At 60.0% G+C, this 18,544-nt stretch overlaps 1 protein-coding gene across 1 annotated transcript in view; it reads right to left on the bottom strand.

Moving 5' to 3' along the window:
- The window catches only part of RBFOX3 (RNA binding fox-1 homolog 3), a 245,903-nt gene that overhangs the window by 117,599 nt on the left and 109,760 nt on the right, over window positions 1-18,544 (bottom strand). The window contains exon 3 of the mRNA XM_037064176.1: window positions 11,534-11,633. The gene's annotated coding sequence lies outside the window, so the exon portion shown is untranslated. The remainder of the gene's footprint in view (window positions 1-11,533; window positions 11,634-18,544) is intronic.

The raw sequence follows: 18,544 nt of genomic DNA, 5'->3' as shown, positions 1-18,544 counted from the left end.
CGGTCACCCCCAGCACGGCCTGAATTACGCCAACACCATTAGCACGTGGACGCTGCTGATAAATACTGGATGAAGGAAGGAATTCGGGTGGTCGTCTGGAGCGGTAACATTCACATCCACACGCTCGGCACCGTGCACACGCACACAGCCACGCACTGCCCCCGAAGCCATCGGTGCCGCCGAGGGTAACGCCGGGAGCGCCTGCTGCCTAATGAGGGAACAGCGGAGTGCCAAGCGTTCGGAACAGATCCTTCGCTTTCTGTCCTCCGCTCAAGGCCGCCACCAGAGGCCTCTGACTGTTGTGTTCTGACTCCGCTGACGCGAAGGGGTGCCGGGCGGGGGACCACCCGCCCCCTCTACATCAGGAAGGTTAAGAAGCAAACAGACTCCAGTTTAGAATGCAGCCTTTCTTTTGGGAGTGAGGAGGAAAGACGGCTCTTCCCCGAGGGCCTCGCTTTGGCTTCACGGGGCTTTAGTTCGGCCCTCGACCTCCACCCTCCTGTAAAGAGGCCTGGGAAGCGCTGGCTGGGCTGGGACATGAGAGGTGAAGGTCTCAGAAGCCTCGTCTTTTTACAACGAAGCTACGATTAACGCCTTGTGTTTATATTAAATTCCGCAGGTTTTCAAAGCCACTTACAGGTATTGCCTCATCTGATCCTGCGACAGCCCCCAGGGGTCGGTAAGGCAGGTCTCACCATCCCCATTTAACAGGCGAGGAAACCGAGGACCCAGGGAGGCAGGGACATGCCCAAAGTCATGTGGGGGTCAGCAGGACATGTCCCAGGTTCTTGTCTGTGGCTCCCCCCAAGTCACCCTTTCGTCCGTTCATCTGCTGCCTTGGGGGATGACAGAGACGCCAGAGGACAACCGGTGACAGTGCCGGGAGCCAGACGCAGGGGACACACAGGGAGGGACACGGGAGGGTGCCCTGGCCATTGGGTTTCAGCCCAGGGCTGTTCCAGGACGAGGCGACGGAACAGGGCTGACCGGGAAGCAATGTCCTAGTCTCAGACACAGTCACCCACACGGCCACCAGGACAGGTGAACAGTCCCGGTGCAGGCCGCTGGGCTGTCCGCTGGGCTGTCTGCCCACCGTCGCCGCATGACTGGCTTGTTTAGTTAGGAAAGCGAGGCAAAATGGACTAGTTCTGGACTCGTCCACAAGTCACCGCGTGGACTTAACAGTTTCCCCATGCTGGGGGCCCCTGGGCAGAATCATGCGCTGGAGGGCAGTTTAGCAGATTAGACCAGACACACTTGTCACCAAATCCTGCCACAAACAGCTGTGCCCCACTCCAGTAGACGCCCTCACTTCTCAGAGAAACGGGGAGAGACATGGGGTGTGGAGGACAAGAGTTCAGCACCACGGACAGCAGGTGTGGGCGCTTAGGGCGGTCAGGCACCTCCCAAGTTCGCTGCCTGGGGGCTGGTGGCCCGGCCTCCACTTCTTCCCGGAGCACCTGGGGCTCACTTATCACCTGGGACCAGCAGCCAGGGCTTAGGAAGGCTTCTGTCACTGCTGACCTGTCTCCCTCACATCTGAAACTGGATCACTTGTCACTGGTTTTCTTCCATCTCCACCTAACCCTCTGCCGGAGTAATGTCCTCGAGTTTTGTTCGTAGGGAGGCAGAGTCGCCCCTGGAGGTGGTGACGCCAAGGTCTTTCATGGAAGTGACCGGCGCCCAGCTCAGCCCCACGTCCCACGAGACAGCGCTGTGCCTGAGCCTTGCTTTCCGGCAGCACAAGGTCCTCACCAGGGGCTCGGGTGAGACAGAGGGGCCACCTCGGAAGTGCTCAGCACGGGGATCTTCTCGAGGCCTCGATCTTCCGTGCCGGTGGTGGGGCTGGCGAGGTGAGCAGTGTGCGGCTGAGTCCTGCCGCGTGTGTGCACGAAAGCCACCACGCTACAAAGGCGTTCGGGGCTGTTCTGCCTGCCCACAGCAGATTTTCCAGATCCTGGCAATTGGAGCATGTTAAGGACCAGCTACAGCTGCCAGGTCTGATTTCTTAAATCAAGATTCGTCTCGTGGGGAGGGCAGGAGGGGAAAACTAATGCGCAGCCTGGCAAGGTGGGGAAGATATGGAGCGGGAGGGGGCCCTTCTGCCTGGCTTCTCTGTGCATTGCGGATGGGAGCCAGTTCCTTTCCCGCAAGTGAGTCCCAGCTCAGGGGAGGGGGTGCTGCCCGTGGGTGCCCTGCAATGAGCTTTGCCAAACTCCAGGCTGGAAACTGCAGGGTCTCCGTGTCAGGGGTGGTGCTGAGCGAGGATGTCAGGAGCTGTTGGCTTATGTTTTGTGTTCATCGTTTTTCTCCAAGTGTTCAGTCATTCTTGCCACTTCACACTGGGTTTCCCGCCCTGCCCCCCGCCCCTGACCTCTCCGTTGCACAGGACCCCACAGGGAAACCGTGGGCTGTGAAGCTGCCCCGGGCGTGACCTGCCTTCCCACACCCTGGCTGAGGGCCGTGGAAGGTGCGTGCGTGAGGACAGCCACAGGTCTGGGTGGACCAGGCAACATTCCTTTATCAGACTGTTGGGGAGTGCAGGGCGTGTCTGTCTGTCTGTCTGTCTATCTGTTGGGGCGGGGCAGTGGGGAAGCACAGCTATTTGTAAATAATCCTCAATTAATGAGCTGTTGCCTAATAAATGAGCCCGCCTCATTGCCAGGTGGGGCAGCCATCTCCACCTTCCCACTTTCCCATTACAGCTTGGGGGGTGCGTGAGGGGCTGGGAAGCAAGCGGAGGGACAGGAAGGGGTTGGGGGCGAGGCTGAAACGAGGTGACTCAGAGACTTGCGTTGAGTTTAACACCAGCTCCTTCCACAGACGGCCAACACAGCCGGATCCCTCAGCTCCGAATTACGGGGCTCCCGGTGCACGGGCTTCCACGGAAAATACAAAAGAACTTCTCAAAAAATGACCTGCCTTCAGCAAGATATTTTTTAAAATGCAACACGGCCCCCACCCCCGAAAGTCACCATTGTCAACACACACACATACACACAACCTGACTTTGATTTTCCCACTCGCTCTAGGGCAGTCAGTCCTGTTATGTAATGGGCGCGGGGAGCCAGAGTCGTGCCGAGTTTCATTCCTCTTAGGGCCGACTTTACGCCGGTTACACAGGCACTCGATTCGGGTTGAGAGAGTGTCAGGAAGAGGAGCTCCCTGGAGAAGGGCCCAGCCCCCAGACCTGGAAGAAGACAGGTCCTCCGTGTGTCCCCTGCCCAGGGAGCTGGGCTCCCAGGACAGTGCCCGAGGACGACGTTGGGCCCTGGCCAGGCGCTGCGCCTCTTCAAGAGCCACGTCGCCCTCAGCCCCCCTCCTCCTCCTCCTGCAAACTCAGCAGGATGGTGCCCGGCTCCCCCAGGCACCAGGCCGGACCTTCTCAGGCTCTGCTGTGGGCTGCATTGCGTTCCCCAAATTCAAGAGGCGGAGCCACCCCCGTGTCCCCCGAGAGGTGGTGGACAAACTCAGACGTGGTCTGTAGCAAGCTCTGTGATGGAACCCCACCCAGCCGGCTACAGAAGGACAGATCCTGCGTGACCCCACGTAAGTACGTGAGGTCCCTAGCGGAGTCACATCCCTGGAGACAGAAAGTAGACAGTGGGTGCCAGGGGCTGGGGGGATGAGCATTTCACGGGGACAGAGTTTCTGTTTCTTGAGAGGAGCGTTCCTGGGACGGGTGGGAGTGACGGCTGTGCCACCGTGCGGATGCCCCTGATGTCACGTGACGGTTCACGCAGAAATGGCTGAAACCGTACACTTTGTTCTGTGTGGTTTTTCCCCCACAATTAGACATCAGTTTGAAGGAGATGCACAGGCCCACCGAGCTCTGAGCTGCCGCCGTGCACCAGGCTCTGCCCTGGCTCCTTCACACGCAGCCGGGTTTCTGCCCCGCTGTCCACAGCCCTGCTGGCAGGTCGTTACCGCCCCTCCCCTCAGACACAGCCTGGAGGTTAAGTTCATGGGTCAGGTCTCCTGCTAATCAGAGGCAGAGCCAGGGTTCAAACTGGGTGTTCCTGGCACCTGGTGGACACCCCGAAACCAGCTGCCCAGAGGGTGACTGAATGGGTGATGGCAACCCCCTAGCTCGACCCCTGGTGAACCTGCCCTGGTTTCCCTGGTTTTTGTCCACCGAGAAGCGCGAGGCAAGGGCTTTGAAAGCAAAGTGACGATACGGTACCGAAAACACACCTGAGCGAGGGCTGTGTGGGAGGGACGGAGCATCTCGGACCTGGAGAGAGGATCGTGCAGGCACGAAACGCCGCTGAATCACTCGATTTTGAGCCAGGCGCACTTCAACGCCATAAATTATTCAAGGCGATACATCCCTGAAACCGAATACAAACGTACCAGAAATGTGTTTACCGCCGGGTTATTTGGTATCAGGCTATGTAAACCCACACACACATGCTTCGCCTATGGCCAGACCTTGGCCAGCTCCTCCGCGGGGTCTGGAGGGGGCTGTAGGCCTGGGGGGCAGCCAGACGGACTGGTCAGGGCAAAGGTGCTCTTAGGGAAGCTTGCAGGGCCCCATCACTGGGTGCCCCACCGTGCACCCGGGCACCGAGCCTGTGGACACGAACCCGCAGGCTGGGGCTGGGAGGTTTCAGACCTGGCTTCATTAAATGTTTCCTAAGTTCCCTTCGAAGGCTTATATGTCTCATTAAATAATAAGTCCTACATCTGGGGACACCGAGCTTCCTCGCCCTACCAACATCTATTTCCCGTTATCAGTTACAGAGAACAGACAGCTTATTCCCCAGCAATGGCTGGTGGAGCAGGTCACCCATTAGAGAGATGTGATTAGCAGTGCATTAAATTAACATTCCCTTTCAGGAGACAATGGAGAGAAACCTCCAAATACTGTGTGTCTATGGACAAGGGGGGACCCCAAAACCTGGAACTATCTTCTGGAGGGCGCGCCCCTCATAGTACAGGCTTCCCCTGCTAGCTGAGTGTTCTGGGAACCCATCTGCATCAGTGCGCCAGCTGGTGTTGTTGTGAGAGGCTGCGTTTGGCTTCAGTGACTTTTTTGGGAAGACTCTTTCAACACATTAGCTCATTTTGGAATGGGTGATTTACGAGCACGCCCACCCACACTGCACTGAGTGCTCAGCAGCTTTGGACCAAAACCAGCATGACCCTGTGCCCCATCCTCCCTATTCACCCAGTCTTGCCCCAAGTGACATTTTTTTGTTTTCCCCGGTGATAAACATCTTGAAAGGGAAACATTTTGCTGAAGTGGCAAGAGGAAAAACAGCCAAAGCACCAACAGGCACCAAAATCAAGGTGTTCAAACCGTTCTGAGCAGTGGAGATCCGCTCCGACGGGGGTGTTGCATCGAATGGGGGTGTTTGAAGTGACTGAAGTTCAACCATGTGAGAATGAGTACACATTTCTTGTTATTTTTTGCACTTTGAATTTTTTAAAGATTTTATTTACTTATCTTTAGAGGGGAAGAGAAGGAGAGAGGGAGAGAAATATCAATGTGTGGTTGCCTCTCATGTGCCCCCTGCTGGGAACTGGCCTGCAACCCAGGCATGTGCCCTGACTGGGAATCGAACCGCAATCATTTGGTTTGCAGGCTCGCGCGCAATCCACTGAGCTACACCAGGCAGGACTGAATTTTTTTATTTTTAATTATATTTTATTGATTATGCTTTACAGTTGTCCTGATTTCCTCCCCTTTGCCCCCTCCACCCCGCCCCCCACTCCCTCAGGCACTTCCCACACCACTGTTCATGTCCACAGGTCATACGTGTAAGTTCGTTGGCTCCATTTCCTACACCGTACTTTACGTCCCCGCGGCTATTCTGTGACCACCTATTTGTACTTCTGAATCCCGACTCCTCTCCACCCATTCCTCCCATCCCCCTCCCATCTGGCAACCACCAAACTGCTCTCTGTATCCACGATTCTGCCTGTTCTTCTCGTCTGCTCAGTTTGTTTTTAGATTCAACCGTTGATAGATATGTGTTTATTGCCTTTCTGTTGTTCATAGTTTTGATCTTCTTTTTCTTAAATAAGTCCCTTTAACATTTGGTATTATAATGGCTTGGTGATAATGAATTCCTTTAGTTTTCTCTTGTCTGGGAAGCTCTTTATCTGCCCTTAAAGTCTAAATGGTATCTTTGCTGGGTCGAGCAATCTTGGCTGTAGGTCCCTGCTCTCCATGACTTCAAATATTTCTTGCCAGTCCCTTCCAGCCTGCAAAGTCTCCTTGGAGAAATCGGCTGACAGCCTCACTGGCACTCTCCTTTAGGTAACTACCTGCTTTTCTTGTGCTGCCTTCAAGATTCTCTCTTTATTTTGAACCTTTGACATTTTAATTATGATGTGTTTGCAGTGGGCCTCTTTGTGTCTATCTTGTTCGGGACTCACTGAATGCACAATTCTTTTTTTTAAACTATTTTGAAATAATATTTTAGTTTTTTTAAAGATTTTATTTATTCATTTTTAGAGGGGAAGAGAAGGAGAGAAATATCAACGTGTGGTGGCCTCTCGTGTGCCCCGCACTGGGGACCTGGCCCACAACCCAGGCCTGTGCCCTGACTGAGAATCAAACTGGCCACACTTTGGTTTGCAGCCTGCACTCAATCCACCGAGCTATACAAGCCAGGGCTGAATGCACAATTCTTTATATTAAATAAATTCTGTTTTGGGGGGGAGTTCCTCCTTGTATGAGTGCATGTGCATTGCATGTACACACATGCGTGCGTGTGCTGACATGTTTGCGTGCCCCCACACATTCTGTTGACGTGTGAAGGAGCCCTAGGAAGGAAGGGACAGGACGCGTAGCCAGCACCCCTCCCCCTGGCCTGCAGTGAGGTTGTTTCGTTGTAGCACACTGGGGCACGCGCTGTAGCACAGTGTGTGCTACAGAACACTGGGGCATGCTGTAGCACAGTGTGTGCTACAGAACACTGGGGCATGCGCTGTATGTAGCACAGGGTGTGCTACAGAACACTGGGGCATGCGCTGTAGCACAGTGTGTACTACAGAACACTGGGGCATGCTGTAGCACAGTGTGTGCTACAGAACACTGGGGCACGCGCTGTAGCACAGGGTGTGCTATAGAACACTGGGGCACCGCTGTAGCACAGGGTGTGCTACAGAACACTGGGGCACGCGCTGTAGCACAGGGTGTGCTACAGAACACTGGGGCACCGCTGTAGCACTGTGTGTACTACAGAACACTGTGGCACGCGCTGTAGCACAGTGTGTGCTACAGAACACTGGGGCATGCTGTAGCACAGTGTGTGCTACAGAACACTGGGGCACCGCTGTAGCACCGTGTGTACTACAGAACACTGTGGCACGCGCTGTAGCACCGTGTGTGCTACAGAACACTGGGGCATGCTGTAGCACAGTGTGTGCTACAGAACACTGGGGCATGCGCTGTAGCACAGTGTGTACTACAGAACACTGCAGCATGCTGTAGCACAGGGTGTACTACAGAACACTGCGGCATGCTGTAGCACAGTGTGTGCTATAGAACACTGCGACATGCTGTAGCACGCCGTGGCACTCTGTGTCACAGTGTAGTGTGCTGTGGCATGCTCCAGCGCTGAGGGAGCCCATTTCTCAGAGACGCTCACTGGAAGGTGCAACTGCGGATGCCTGTATAAGCAAATAATCATCTTCTAATTCCTGTTTGAGAAATGAATCCTCTTAAAGCACAACATCGAGTTTTGGAAACAGGGTTAGTGGCTGACACCTGTTTTTAGTGCTTGGAAACGTACCTGATGGGGTCCGTTCAGTGAACGATGGCACTTCCGTGCACTGAAATAATATTCAATCATTAACTACGAGGCGGACGTCAACACAGAAATACGTCCCTGCAAACGCTGTTCCGCTACAACCAGACCCAGGCTACACACCCATAAACACTGTGTGACCCCACTTTTGTGAAACGCTGTGCATCCTCTTACATGGAGACACCTGTCTGCAAGGTGACAGACGCTGAGCTCAGTGTGGGTTGCAGTGTGTTCTTCCTCCATTTTTCTCGTCTGTGACCCTCCAGCACCTGCCGCTTAAGGAACAAGTCCTAGGGCTCTGACAGAGCGTTTTCCATGGCGGGGCCCTCAGCCTGCAGCAACGAGGTCACCCTGGTGTCTGGAATCGTGTTCTGGGGACCCTGCAGTCACACACTCTTTTGTCTGAGGAGACAGATCCCAGCTCCTGGCCTCTTTCTGGGGCTCCTCTCTTGACAGGCCCCACACTCATTCCTCATGCCCTGAGCCAGCCCCACGCTGGCCTCGCTGTCAGCCGTGCTGAGTCAGCAGCGCCGGTGGGGGACGAGGCCCAGCCAGGGCAGCAGGCGCAGGTCTGGCTGTTGTTACCCCATCATCAGCCTCTCCCCAGGCAGGCAGGGCTCTGGGCCTCTGAGCTCACTCACGTCTCCAGGGCCATGTGGGCCCCTGTGAAACCGGTGCACGCCTCACCGGTTTGGTCCCAGGTAGGCCAGGCGGCCAGGACTGCTAATCCTGGACAAAGCCACCTCGATCTGGTGGCTTGGAAATAATGAGACCATCCCTGAGAGGTCCTTGGTGGTGGGCCTGGGGCAAATCGTGGGACTTTCAGCGACAACCCTCCTGCTGGGAGTCAGACCAAACAGTCCCCGGGTCTGTGGCAGTCTCTGGTGTGACCCAGAGTGACCGGCTGCTCTGACAGGAGCTGGGGTACAATGACACCTTCTCCCTGCTCCCCCACATTTCAGGGATTTGGGGGCAGAAAATTCTGGCCAGCTTGGACCCCTGTCCCCAACCCTGTCCCCCCAACGCCACAGCTCAACTCCATGAAAGGCCTGCTAAGCAAGGACACTGGCAGCTCCGAGGACAGCAGTGGCCTCGGCCCCCACCCCTGGGGCTCCCACCTCGAGACCCCCCACCCCCGTCCTGCACGAGTCCCTGTACGAGAAGGCTGGTTGGGGCTGGCCCTCCTGCAGCCAGACCCATCCCTTCTTCAAGGCGGCGGACAGACAAACTGCGTCTGCACAGCTGGCATTGAGCAAAGGGTCAGAAGACGTGAGTCCATGCCCAGCCCTGGTCCCCTGGTCCCCAGGGGCCTCACCTGCCGAGCGAAGGTTCACACCACAGTGGGTGTGAGCACACACACAGTGACAGAGTCCCTGAGTTCTGGGCTCCCCCGTCAGGAGCCCTACAACGCAGTAGCGCCTCCTCCCCACATCTCACGTTGGAGCAGCAGGCAGTGGGGGGCCAGCGGGCTGGCCGCTGTTGCCCATTGCCCAGCACGGCTTGTCCCAGAGCGCGGGGTCAGCGGCAAGATGGCCTCACTGGGCCCTGCTGTGATGCCATCACTCGGGGGAAGGGACACTGGGCCACCACTTTAGTCCTGTCTCTCGTCCATTATTGTTTTCTGTTCCGCCCGCCCCCAATTCCCCAAAACAGACACAGACGAGAAACCCTAGAAATGTCCACAAAACAACCAGAAAAGCAGAGACGCCATGCTGTTGACGGGAAAGCGCTTTCGTGGGTCTCCGCGTCCTGACAAAGGCGCGAGCCCATCCCCTCACCTGCCCGCCCTGGACACAGCACTGCACCGCGCTCAGCGGCCACCCATCCCGGGCGGGCACCTTGAACTGAGCAGATGCAGGGAGCACACTTCTGCCCCCTGGCCTGTCTGCCTCCCACTCCCACTCAGCCTCCGACAGACCAGCGCGGGGCTGCGTCTTGCAGCTTGGCCAGGGGCCGTCTCACGTGGAGACCTGCAGTGCCACGGCCACCGGGCAGCGCCCGGAAGGGGGACTCGGCCCGGCACCCCGGGAGAACTTTCTGAGCCAGGCCCGCGTGCAGTGGGCTGCTGCGGCCACACACCAGCTGTGAGCCTCCATCCTGCCAGTCGGGGCTGAGGGCAGCGACCTCTCGCACCTGCTCCCCACGGAAGAAGGACAGATCTCAGAGTGTCCCCTCTCAGCCCCACGGCGACAGTAAACCAGGCAGGGACTGAACCATCCCCAGTAGGAGGTGCTCAACCTGGTAAAACCTGCCAGCCCTGGGCCGGCTTACACACCCGCGCAGAACGCCAACCACGGCTTCACACAGCGACACCCTCACGACTCCGCGGTGAGCAGAGCCTGGCCACTCGCTCCGGGCCCCGGGCTNTGTGAGCTTCCATCCTGCCAGTTGGGGCTGAGGGCAGCGACCTCTTGCACCTGCTCCCCACGGAAGAAGGACAGATCTCAGAGTGTCCCCTCTCAGCCCCACGGCGACAGTAAACCAGGCAGGGACTGAACCATCCCCAGTAGGAGGTGCTCAACCTGGTAAAACCTGCCAGCCCTGGGCCGGCTTACACACCCAAGCAGAACGCCAACCACGGCTTCACACAGCGACACCCTCACGACTCCGCCATGAGCAGAGCCTGGCCACTCGCTCCGGGCCCCGGGCTCCGCCCTTCGTGCACACCTGCTTCTGACTCAGGTTGAACTGTTCCTGCCACAGGGCCCAAGGTGGGGCAGACAGGGGTGGGGAGGGAGGGCTCCTTCGCCGAGACCAACCCTGAAGCCTCTTCCCCTGTTCTCCTCTGTGCGCAGGAGGAGGTACAGCAGGTTGGGAATGGAGCCCAGGGAGAAAGGGTAGGGAGGGAGGGGTGAGACGGGGAAGACCAGGGCCCCCACCACCCACGTGCTGAAAGGCCACACCCATGCCTCCTCGGTCCTCCAGGGAAGCCTGGAGCCCCGCTGGTCCTGCTGGGACCTGCCAGCTGGGCACTGGCCTCGGGGAGGAGCAGGAGAGGGGGGGTGGAGGGCGCCGCGCCCCATCCCGTCAGCCACACTCTTGGAGAGTCTGGGACAGAGTTTGGCCCCAAGCCCTCTTGAGGGACTTTTCTTTGATATTTATTAACCCACTTTCTCTCTTGGCATTCTTTCGAAGCAAGGAGGGGACCTCAGCCAAGGCTAGGAATAGGCCAGACCATCCCTGGGGAGGGAGCTCACACCCACAGCGCAGGTGCCAAGCATAATGAGGTTTTCTCCGTCCACCTAAATAGAGGCTGCGCCCGGCCGGAGCGGGGGCGGCCTCGGGGAGCAGAGCACGCTCCTGCCCGACGCCGCCAGCCCTGACACCTGGGCGGAGGTCTTCGCCTCTGCGCCCCAGCCGGACCCCCTCCGGTGGTCACGCGGAGTGACCGGCCTGGGTCAGATCTGGTGGGAGACACCGAGGACGCGGGGGAGGGATTCGCGAAAATGGCACGTAGGGTAAATGACTCCCGTAAACAGAGAGTTTAATAAAAAGGCAGTGAGGGGATTTATGGGCAACCAAGGATAATTAAAATTATTTATCTACTCACCTCCCTCGCTGGCTGATTGGTCTATTAATTATCCATCGTACACTCGCTGATTTGCATTTTAGTGAAGGGGCAGGGGAAGGGCAAGGGAAAAGCACATAGGTCCGGGAACCAAGGGGGGCCAGGTGAGGACGCCCTCTTTCCCAGCAGGGCCCCCCACATGCCTCCCGGCCACATTCCTGCCCCCGCTGGGCCTCTGAGAAGTCCCGGTCTCCGGGGTACTCACCTGTTCACGGAGCGGCTCCCAGGACGGCCCCCCAGGGGCCTGCAGACCACAGGAGGGAACCCGGCAGAGCCTTCCCCGGCGGTTCGGACTTAACGCCGCACTGCGAAGAGAAGACAGGAGAACAAAACCACTTCAGTCCCGGCTGTCTGGGGGCCTCAGCGCCTGCTCTCCCGCACAATTAAAAATATCACAGGACGGACTGCCATGGGAACGGTGCCTTTGAACGCGGCACACGAGAAGGCATCAGGCGCCCCCCGCTCACCACTCGCGGGAACAGACGCCCAGCTCTGCCACCCACTATCTGCGCCGGGACTCGCGCTGTTGGGATGGGTGTGGGGACACCAGGGACGGGCACCCGCGGGCCCTGGGGCGCGACCGGCCCTGGAAAGACCCACCGAGGGAGGCCCGAGCTCTCCTCTCCCGTCCGTGGAGCCCTGTTGGGACTAAAGCGCAGCCTCACCCCATGACCAGTCCGGGGTCCCCAGCACCCTGCTGGGTTCCAGGGGTGAGGGGCCGACCGTGGCTCCCCGACCTGCGGCAGGTGCACCTCGCCGTTCGTCTAGAGGCTTAACCTCTCCCATCAGAGCCCGTCGGCCTCCCCTCACCAGCTGAGGGCGCCAATTCCTCAAAACACTACCCATCTGCCTGCTCTACCTGCGTAATCCACGTACGGCCTACCTGAGTACCGCAGGACACACGGCTGTGTGTTTGTAGGGGGACCGACAGGCCCTATGGGTCCAGTGGCCCCGAGAGCCCTGCTGATTCGGGGTCTCCCCGACCGCCAGTCCATGCGCAGAACCATAAGTGCCATTGTCTGCCTCATCCCCACCCCGCAGGGCTCTGCCCAGCACAGAGTCCCTGCTCTGGGGGAGTGGCCCGGCCCCCACAGTGACATCGCAGAGATGGGAAAGGAGGCAGGGAGGGGCCGGCCATCGGCTTGGGAACAGGGACCGCACGGTCACAAGCGAGGAGCGCGCCACGGCCCCCACCCCCAAGACTCTGTGCAGAGATGCCCTGTCCTCAACTGAACTTCTGAAGTTTGGGCCTCAAGACTCGTTTCTCACTGGGAGACCCCCACTCCCTGACACAGCAGGACCGTCGTCACCCACCCCTCCCCGTCCGCCCGTCGCTTCTCAGTTCCGAGGATGTGTCACTAACTGCAGAGCGAAAGGCCCAGTGGGCAGGCTGCTGTGCCGGGGCGAACAGCTCTCAGAGTTGGCTCCGGGGTGCGTGCGCAGCGAGGCGGGCCGCACCCCAGCAGCCACAGCGGCCCGGATGAGCACACCAGGGAGAGCCCCAAGGGACATCAAAGCGGGTGGGGGGCCAGGGAGGGAAGGAGGAAAGCCCAGGAGTCGAGTGGACTTTGTGAAGGGGAGGGGAGTGGAGATCCTCGGTGGTGCGGAGAACAAAGGGCAGCGAGCATGTCCTGGGTCCCGGCCGGGCAAGGACACAAAGGGACCACAAGGACCTCAGCCACAGAACCTTGGATGGGGAGCAGAGGGCGGACGGTCACGTTCAGGGCCAGTGTGAGGGCCGGTGCAGGCGTTATGGGGCCCTCAGGAGACAGGACCCTTCCCGGGATGGGAACAGGCCCCAGCCCCCGCCCCAGGCAGCACACGAGGGTTGGGCCACGAAACCCTCGGCCCCTCTGGACCCAGGGAGACCTCAGGGGTCCGCATGGCAGATGCATGTAAGTGTCTAAGGCCTAACAACCTGGGCGAGGGGGGCCGCCCCAGGGCCCCCCATCCCTGGAGCCCACAAGAGGATGGGGGTGGGAACAGAAGTCCAGGAGCTCAGGGTAATAAAGTCTCCGAGAACCTTTCTGTGCTGTGGCTCATTAGCCCTCCCAGTGACGCTGGAGGGAAACTGAGGCACGGAACACCCGAAATCCTTCCCGTAGGCAGAGCCCCAACCCGAGCCCAGGGTCCCTGGGTCCACAGCCCGGGGCCTGACCACCATGCTGTCCTCACTCTCGGGGAGGTCAGCCAGTGGGGTGACTCAGTTTCCCCACCCGCGATGTGAGCACTAGCACAGCCCTGGGAAACCCCCAGCATCCCTAGTCCGGCAGGGTCATCAACGGGGAAGCAGCAGGTTGGGCTGGGGACGCTGGACCTCATGCCAGGGGCTTTCAGGAAAGCGTCAGAGGAGGCCCCTTGGCGCCTCCCGAGAATCCCAGGACAGCCTGGGGGGCCCAGGGCCCTGTTCCACGCGTCACTCATTCACTGACTCATTCCCCACCTGGGTCGTCACCCCAGAGGCCGCCCCCCTCCCCACGTCTGGGTTTGGGCAGCGGAGGTGCCTGTGAAGGTGCCGGTCTCCGGGCAGATCGCACACAGTCACACTTCCGGCGTTACAAGCTAATAAACAGTGTGCGATCAAACTCCAGGTCATTACTTGAGGAAAGGGACCCCTCTGTGGTCGACAGCGACCATTTCAAACCAATTAAAAGAAGCCCAGCATCTCTGTGGGCGGCCACCGCGCCCGCCACCCCGGAGGTCCCCGGGGGCCCGTGTGCGCCTCGAGCAAGATACAGGCAATGTTAATGGAGATGCTTAAACGCCACGCCAAGGGGACTCTGGTAAATAAGGCCACGCGGAAGGGGCTGGAGGGGCCTCCTGAGCTAACCCTGGAGGAAGCTTCAATAAAAGTGAGATTGGATTGAAAACAATTCACACTGCAAGGGGTGGGTCTGCTGGCGGGGCCGGAGAGTCTGCAGGGGACGAAGCCTCTTACTCCGGTTAGTTTCTTTGCTGAAATGGGCTGGCTGCTGGCACCAGAACCCGCCACGGCCGCCGCGCCCGGCGAGCAGCCAGAGGAACCGGGGTGGAATTTTCCGAGTCAAAATAGAAGAGGGCTGGGGTGCCCCACAAAGGAGGGGGTGGGGTGATTTAGGGCTAGTGGAGGTTGGGGGGCTAGGCCAGCGCTGGGGGGGTGGTGCTGGGGCTGCAGAGCAGGGGCGGCTGCGTGGTGGGTTCCCAGCTACCCGGCAGCTGCTCTGAGTTCTGCCGCATCCCGTTTGGGGGAGGTCAGCTGCCGCCCCGGAACAGATGAGGCTCAGAGAACCCCGCCGGCACCCGGTCGGGGAGGGGGTGGCGCCGAGGCCAGGGCTGCCTGCGTGTGGCTCACAGCGCTGCCTGCACAATCGGAGGGCCCACGAGAGCGAGGAGAGGAGAAAGGGTGACCCCCCAGGCCACCCCGGCCGGGGGCCCTGCACACCTGCCTCCTTCAACTTCACCTGACAACTGAAATGACAAGCCTCGTGCCAGCTGGGCCTGTCAGGTTTAGCCAATGAAGTGAGCAGACACCAGGCAACGCTTGCCGTTCAAACAGCACGCGAGAGCCCACACGTTCCTCATGAGCGCACCGTGCGGTATTTGGGGCCTGCTCGCACTAATGCTTACTCGTGGTTTCTCTGGAACTGCCATCGAACCAGGGGCCGTGTTTTCACTTGGCAAGCCTGGCTCCTAGCTGCCTGCTGCCCAACGTAAACACACACGCACATACACGCACATGCACACACGGGGACACCATGCATGGGCACAAACTGGCACGCACCTCCTTCACAGGAAAGGACGAGGCTAAGTCTTCCCAGCACTGGCTGGGCGCCCGGCCCCTCCCCTTGCCCCTCCCCCTGCCCTCTCCCAGTACCCGGCCCCCGCCACAGCTGCGGCATTGCACAGACAACGGGCTGCCCCTCACCCGAGGCTGCCCAGTCCGCATGCAGCCCGGCTGAAGCTGCGGATCCAGGCCGTTGGCATTCTGACCTCTGCGCTTTTCCCACCAAACCAGACCCAATGCATCGCATTTCAGATGTTCATTTCCAAACAAAATGGCCACGAGGAAGTCACTATTGATTTTGCCGTCAAGTCCAAGGACAAGCCTGGAGGCCCCCTGCTCGGGCTGCGGTGGCCGGAACGAGAGGGGGCTGGAGCCTCGCGAGGGCTCTGGCCACAGGGCCCGCCCGGCCGGCGTGGGGGCGAGCGCAGCCGGTTCCCACTCTGAGGGCAGCGTTCTCCTGGCCGTCAAGTCCCGAGCCAGTGTGCAAAACACACCAGGCCCTATGCAGGACGTTCTAGAAAAGGGGGCTTTTCTCCCTGGACACCCAGCGGGGCACCACACCTGTGCCTTCGTGGGCTGAGAAGGTGAAGCTGAGACTGCAGACTGGCCAGGCGCCCCGGCCCCAGGCCTCGCCTTAACAACTCCTTACTTCTCAGGCACACGCTTGCTGTGTGGTTAGAGTCACAATCTTTAAAACAATGAAACTAAAAAGAGCTGCCATTCCCGAGGAGTTCCAGGGAGTCTCGGGGCGGCCTGCCTCACCATCCCCCAGGGCCAGCCTCTTGGCAGGGGGGAGATTGGGTCCGGCTGGGGAATCTTGCCCTTTAATTTGACAAGAGACTTGTCACATCACACACCGCCTTCCGGGTCTCACCCAGGAGACTGGTGACGACTCGGTAGGAGCAGAAGTGAAGTTCATCATTTTGTCCCTTCAGGAAAAGCCCCCCTGCTTTACAAAGCCTCATGGACGGGAAAAGCCCCTGGCACACCACGGGTGCGTCCTCACCTCTCCGGCTGTTGGCCAAGTTTCTGAGTAGACAGAGCTCCTGCCTGGGCTGCCGGCAGGGCCCTGGTGAGGATGGCAGCTACTTCCTGCCGAGGGTGAGACGGCAGCGTCCTGGTCCTGATGGTGGCCCGGGTGTCAACGGCTTGTCCAGTAGCCCAGGGATGGAGGAAGCCCCGAGGAAGGGGAGGAGGCCAGCTTATGCCCCTCAAAACTACGGGGGACCAGGCGGGCCTGATTGCCAGTTCCCACACTACCTTCCCAGGCTGCAGGGCTCCCTGAGGCCCGGTGCCTGCCCAGCCCCATGGTCACTGGATTGAAAATGCTGTGTGTGACAGTCACCTAGCATGGGCACGTCCCGCAGATCTGCTCTCGTGTCCTGTAATATCAAGATCTCGATGAGGCTCCAGGGTGTGTGGAGTTGATCTCTGGGAGCTGCATGCCTGTGGTGTCTGCACTGTCGGCGCTGCAGCCCAGAGTGGTCTCGGCCACGGTCACTGCAGGCCCTCATCTCAGGGAGCCCGGGGGCCGCCACTGGCATCTCTCGGCCCCACGCGGGGCGGTGGTGCAGCAGCACTTCTCAGCAAGAGAAGCCTCAAAACGGCGGCCTCCAACAGACACTGGACACCCCAGGCCGCGCCTGCTCGCTCGCCCACCTGGACTCCTCCCCGACCCCCCTGCTGGGGGCGGGCGGGGGCTGGTGCCTCACTGTCCTCCTGTGCCTAGGGCTACAGGGACTGCAGAAGAGGCAGGTCCCCTGCGTGGTTCTCCTGGGCCCCTGCCAGTGAGGACCGTTTGCTGAGAGCTGGCGAGAGAGGCGTGCCCTGCCCTTGGCCAGCGGTGCGTGGCGCGATGCACCTACGTGAACCCAGAGCAGGTTGACTACAGAGGGAGTGAGACCAATCGCTTGGGCAGACGGCACGCGGCAGGATGAAACAGGAACTCAGGGTGTCGCAATCCCGCCACCCTCTCTGGCTGCCCTGCAGGGGACAGGGCTGGGAGAAGAGGGGGCTCTGTAGGGGCTGGCTGAGGGGCTTGGTGGTGTCGCACCCGGGAGGGGCTGCCTGGAAGCGTGTCCTCTGCATCTAGCACGACCCGCCATGGCCAATGGCAGCCCTGGAGCTGGCTGACATTGGCAGATGATGGAGGGCCGCTGCTTTAACTTCCAGTACTTGCGTGCTCCACTCTGGGGGCCCCTGGTGGTCCCCGGGAAGGCTCTGAGGTGACTCCATTTTCAAGGGTTCATGAGGAGATTCACCAGGCCCCCCCGGACTGCTCCCCCTTCTTAGAGGAGGGGTGTGCAGCTCACCTCCCTCCTCCGAGGGGCAGCGGACAAGCTGGCTGGTGTCTGGCCTGTGACGTCTCCCCCTCCCCCCTCCCCAGCTCCGCTGCTCAGAAAGCCTCCCCATCTGGAGTCGGAGGAGCGGTTCCTGCAGACGGGTGGGGGGCCGTGGTGGGGAGGCAGGCAGCCTTCTGCCGCAGCCAGCCACAGGACACCACCTGGCAGGTGAGCCCCACCTGCAGGAGGCAGACGCTCATTCATCAACCTTGTGGCCCGGCCCTCGCTTCTGCTCCTCTGAGCAAGGAGAGCAGACGGGCAAGGGCTGGGCGGCCATTCAGTGCTGCCCGTGGGCCCAGGCGGGGTTCCCAGCCCCCGAGACTGCCCTCTGGCTGTCCAGGGCTTTATTTAGGCCAGTGAGCAGGGCAAGAAGAAAGACAGGCGTGCCGGTGAGGGCTCCCACGTGTGGGAGGAGGAGTGTGGTCAGCACACTGGACAGATGCAAGGCCCTCAGCAGTGCCACCGAGGCCTGGGCCAACCCCCGACCCGGGGGCCACACCCTCACGGTTCCCACGGTGCACGACTTCACAGGAGGGGCCGGGGGGGCTGCTGTCACCTGAGCCTCTCCTCGGAAGACAGTGACAGGAATTCCACAGGTGGGGCTAGCATCCTCGGCCCGGGCGGGGCAGGAATCTGGGGGACAGCGTGGTCCCTTTCATCAAAGCTCACAGCGTTAGCCTCTGAGGGACGCACCCAAGGGGCCCACTGAGACTGGGGACTCCCCTTACCCTGAGATGTCGCTGCCCTGCCACCGGCAGCCCCACCCACGTGGCCCCTAGACCTTGGGGTGGAGGTAGCGCCTTAGAAAGGTTGCAGGAGACCCTCCCCTCCCCAGGATGTCACCACCTGCTGTCCCTCGAAAACAAAAACGGAAAGAAGAGCAGAAGTGTGACCACAGCTCTGCGCTCCCCCTTCGGCGCCTCCCTGCTCCGAGCTCCAACCTCGAGGAGATTTATGGCGCGTCCCCTCCCGAATCCCCCGGCGGCCGGACTGCGCAGGCTCCACCGTGGAGCGTCCACCGCCGCGGGTGCAGTCGGATCCGTGCGCGTGCAGGAGAAAGGGCCGCGGAGGGAAAGCCCGCCCGGGAGCTGCCCAGCGCCGGGCTCTGCGT

This window comes from Sturnira hondurensis, unplaced genomic scaffold, assembly GCF_014824575.4.
Source record: "Sturnira hondurensis isolate 20B ecotype Veracruz unplaced genomic scaffold, ASM1482457v3 Scaffold0001221, whole genome shotgun sequence".
Taxonomy (NCBI): Eukaryota; Metazoa; Chordata; class Mammalia; order Chiroptera; family Phyllostomidae; genus Sturnira; species Sturnira hondurensis.
The sequence above is the reverse complement of the archived record's forward strand: the minus strand, read 5'-3'. Positions and strand labels throughout refer to the sequence as shown.